Raw genomic sequence first — 4,763 nt, 5'->3', positions numbered from 1 at the left:
TATATATATATATATAATTATACTAACTAATTAGTAGTAGTATACCCACTACTATTTTAACTTAGTATAAAAAATTAATACTAAATAGTATAAATTAGTTAAACATTTTTTATAATCAAGTACTAAGCTGTTTCAGCCTATATTTTTATAGGTGTATTTTAAGGAAATTCTAGAGACTTCAATGACTACATTTGCTCTTAGAATTAGTGACACAACTACAAATATTTACTGTTGTTAGAATGGATCCATAGCCCTATGTAAATCTTTTGGTTCTTAAGTTACTATAATTACCTGAAAAAGTTGGAAAATATCATAAACATAATTAAGTCACTTCTGTCTCAAAGCAGTTTGTCTATAGAATTTTTTTGTTATGATGCATTATTGTTTTATTTTAAAACTACAAAGATGCATGTACAATATGAAAAAAAAAGTAAAGAATTTTGTTTTGAGAATTGACTGAGGTACTAACAAAGACAGTGATACATAGTATGAGTTGGTTTTTATAGAGAGAGTGTTTTACTTAAATACATGTTTGTATACATCTTTCACAACGTAGTACTTTTTTTGAATAGTGGCTGATATTAATGTTATTATGATAAAAGTTAAAGAATCTTTAGAGTTTTAAAGGTTTTGTGAACATATGTTAGTTTTCCTGAACACAACAGTGATCCATTTCTTATTACCATCAGTGACCAGAAAATTAAAACATAAGTTTCTTAAATGCAAAATATTTTTTATATCAGCTTCAGCAGCATTAATGACATCTTTAATATGGTGTATTTAAACAAATTATAGTGATTTCTTTTTCTTTGTTTTATGAATAATAATGTGTCAGACAAATTGTAGTTATATTTTATTAATAGGTGAAATCAATGCCACAAGAGTAAATTTAAAAATTCAAACTTCAGCTAAATCTACTTATATTTGCTTAACGGAGTTCTCCATTCCCATTATTTACTTGTTTATAAATCGTACCAAATTACATTTGTTTTAAAGAAACTAGATTAATATATTTTATCTGAATTATCTTCTCTTAAAAGTTTACTCTCGGGTTTTATCTTGTATGGATAGTAGTTTTATTACTGGAGGTACAGCATAATTTATTAACTGAAGTGTTGTCTTTGATAAGAAAGTGGTATGGAGTGGATTCATCATGTACTCAGCAGCTTCTGAATTTTTGGCAAACCCGGTGATTTTAATGCCAAAATAAGTACAAGCTTGGCTATAAAAGATGAAACTATAACTTTATCAAATTCTAAAGTTGTTGAAATTAAGATTCAGATTTTGTTATAGATTTATTATCAACATGAAGAGAGTTCAAAAGCTAGAAATTACTTTTTAATTTCCTCCTGATTGATTGCACTGCCACAGATGTTGCTAAAAAGTGTTGTATAAGTGAATTAATAATGTGATATACAGTATTCATCAGATTTGCAATTTTAATGTCTTATTCAGTACAGAATGAAATACACTTGATGCTAGCTTCCCAATCTTATCTGTAAAACTTAACATAAGCTCCAGTTTTCTAGTTGCATATGTTTGTGTCCACAAAAATTTTGTTTTGCAACATATCTTCAATTTACTCACTAGCTTACTTCATGTATGATTTTCAAAGACAGTTCCATGAACTTTTTTCTTGATAATAAAGAATGAAGAAGCAAAATGTTTTGTAAGCATTTAGAAATTGATAGATTTCTGAATGTTTTTCAGCATTTTTAAATAACTGTCTTGTAATTAAAATCATTGTAATGAAAAATACACAGAGTTTAATATTTATCTAAAGTTATATAGGAGGAAATGCTTTATGTATTTTGATTATATATATTTATAAATATATATACAAGTACATCATTTTGTGTGTACAGCTAACAAATCATTTTTCTGTTTCATTATACCCTTATTTTTTATTACGGTGAGATGCTACAGTAAATAGCCCAGAAAAAGTATTTCTTAAAATTATATTTATCTAACACAAGTTGTTATTATTATGCACTGTTGTTGTTTTTATAAAGTCACTTTCTGGTTTTTTAAGTGTCCATTTCATTTTATGGGTCTAAATATGTAAAAGGTGTTTATTTCCTAAGCTAAACATATTAGAAAGATCCCATAAATGTGTGAATAAACTGTAAAAAATATCCCCAGGTCTGTATGCTTATGAGCAGCACTAAAACTTTGTGTTACTATTCATTGATGTATATAGTATTAGTGTCAACTTTTCCTTATGATTAGAGACACTGGATGTATTTTTTTGCACCGTTTCAGGGTGCTTAGCAGCACTCAGATCAACAAATTTTGGGGATACTGAAGCATCCAAGAAACTGATGCTCATGCATCAATAATAAATACTGAAATATGTTTGTATGTTGTGCATTTAGATAGATCTGGAAGATGTTTTTGCAGATATATGTTGCATACTATGCATTTTTTGTCTTCTCAGCCATCTGGAAAATATTCAAATATAAAATGTAATGTTTCTGCACACTTGATGGAGAATTATGTTTATTTCCATGTTAATAACCACTGTTTGGAAATCTAGGAATTAAAGTTATGTGTGGTAATTCAATTTATGAAATTATTGTATGCTGATGATACAGTATGTATTTTAAGATAACAAAATTCAGATTATTAAAGGTGTAAAGCTGAATGAAGCATATTTGACATTAATATTGAAAAAAATATATTTCAGCTTCAGGCAAGAGTATATCTTTTAATACCAGCTTTTGGACTGATATCTTTATCCTGGTACAATGCAATATAAAAACTGAGTACAACTTATAAAAAGTTAGGCTTACCAGTAAATTCTTTTAAAAGAATTACAGTGAGTAATATTGTGACATTACATACAATAAAACAGTCAAATGATGTTAAAGATTTGAACAGTATGTGTGAGGTTACAATAAGTTGTCTTTATGATGAATGTAGGTGTCATTAAACCGTAATATTAAGTCACTGAAAAAAAAAACTATAAAATAATTGGTACAGATACAGCCTTTGATTAAGCAATTTAGTATTCAATTAAGTTATTGAAGCAGTTATGAAAAAATATTTAAAGGCACATCGTATATATATATACAATGTGGAACTGTGTGCACGTACAAGAAATAAAAAATCTTTAACACGTTTTATGTAAAATATTACTATCACATTTGAAAATTAAGTATAGTTGTATAAAATACAGTAACATTAACAAACCATGCATTTTTAAAGTGGTAACTAAGTACCTTTTATGTACATATTAATATGTGGAAAGTCTTTCAGACTTTACTCAATATACAATGAGTGTTTCTGAAAAAACAAAAACAAATAGTTTCTGTCAGTGTTTAAAGTGATCAATCTTTATTCATTGCTTAGTTTAAATATTGAATGAAATATGGTTCTTTGATTTGTTTACCACTGTACTGTGTAATATTGTGTAGTTGCATGAACCTTGACAAAGAAATTGGATTGAACATATGATGTCTTGTTCTTTACCAAGTGTTATGTAATGTTATTGTTGATATTTAAATTATTAATGTCACACATGTTCTTTGACCAGCCTGTTTCTCACCATAATTTTGGAAACAAACAATACATTTCAGTTCATACACTAGATTTTTGTTTTAACAAAAGAAGTCTAATTGACATTTGAGCATATTGCATTTTATGTCATTACATTGTTTTGGAGTGTTAAATGAGGATTTGACTAAAGTGTGTTGGAGGAACTTACCTGGTTTCTCAGTAAGGTGAATGCTGAGTCCAGATATCTTGATGACATTTTTTTTTAAGTCTGTGAGACTAAAGAATCATCTTTTTTTAAAGTTAAAGGTTGTTTCTTTTTAAGAACTTCAGTTTGATGATTTCATGAGTACTTTTGTATCATCATGTTAAAGTATACATATTCATAAGAATGTTAACTTGGTTAATTTTAATGAAGAAAATGAAGAGTTGTTGGAATATGTAAAAATATTATACTGATCTAAATATATTTTAATTTTTATATTTCTGACAAATACAGAGAAAAGTGATTTATATGATTTAATATTTTCATAAATACAGTTATGTACCTTTGAAATTATGGTGAACATAATAACCTTTTCAACATATGTACAATACTTTGTCAGTATGGTGTCATTACATAGAAATTTTAATCCAATTTTGGCTATAATTTTATACTTTTTGGCAGAGTTTATATCTTTGTAATGTGTATTCACTAGTTAGAGGCTACAGGCTCATTGTAATTTTGTGTGTCAGTATAGTGTGTGTGTGTGTGTATGATCACAAGGTATGAGATTAATGATCATAATGCTTTTTTTTGTCTCTCTCTCTCTGGATTTACTAGGTAAAGGTCAAAGTTCATTGTGTCTCAGTGTAGTGTATGTTCACTAGCCAGAGGCTACAAGTCCATCATGATTTTGCCTCTCAGTATAGTGTATGTTACTAGCCAGAGGCTGTAAGTCCATCATGATTTTGCCTCTCAGTGTAGTGGATGTTTACTAGCCAGAGGCTACAAGTCCATCATGATTTTGCCTCTCAGTATAGTGTATGTTACTAGCCAGAGGCTGTAAGTCCATCATGATTTTGCCTCTCAGTGTAGTGGATGTTTACTAGCCAGAGGCTGTAAGTCCATCATGATTTTGTCTCACTATAGAGTGTGATTTATGACATAGAAGGTTAAAGTACATCATGCTTTTGTCTCTCATTGTAATGTATATTCACTAGTCAGAGGCTTCAAGTTTATCATGATTTTGTCTCTCACTGTAGTAAGTATTCACTAGGTAAAAGTC

General features: G+C 28.5%; 1 long non-coding RNA gene across 1 annotated transcript in view; it reads left to right on the top strand.

Moving 5' to 3' along the window:
• Positions 1 to 3,975: 3,975 nt before the first annotated feature.
• LOC111084916 overlaps positions 3,976 to 4,763 on the top strand; it is a 4,115-nt gene continuing 3,327 nt past the window's right edge. Inside the window, exon 1 of the long non-coding RNA XR_002609800.1 lies at positions 3,976 to 4,754. This is a non-coding gene — a long non-coding RNA (uncharacterized LOC111084916). The remainder of the gene's footprint in view (positions 4,755 to 4,763) is intronic.

Source organism: Limulus polyphemus, unplaced genomic scaffold (genome assembly GCF_000517525.1).
Source record: "Limulus polyphemus unplaced genomic scaffold, Limulus_polyphemus-2.1.2 Scaffold169, whole genome shotgun sequence".
Taxonomy (NCBI): domain Eukaryota; kingdom Metazoa; phylum Arthropoda; class Merostomata; order Xiphosura; family Limulidae; genus Limulus; species Limulus polyphemus.
This window is presented reverse-complemented; position numbering and strand designations above follow the sequence as displayed.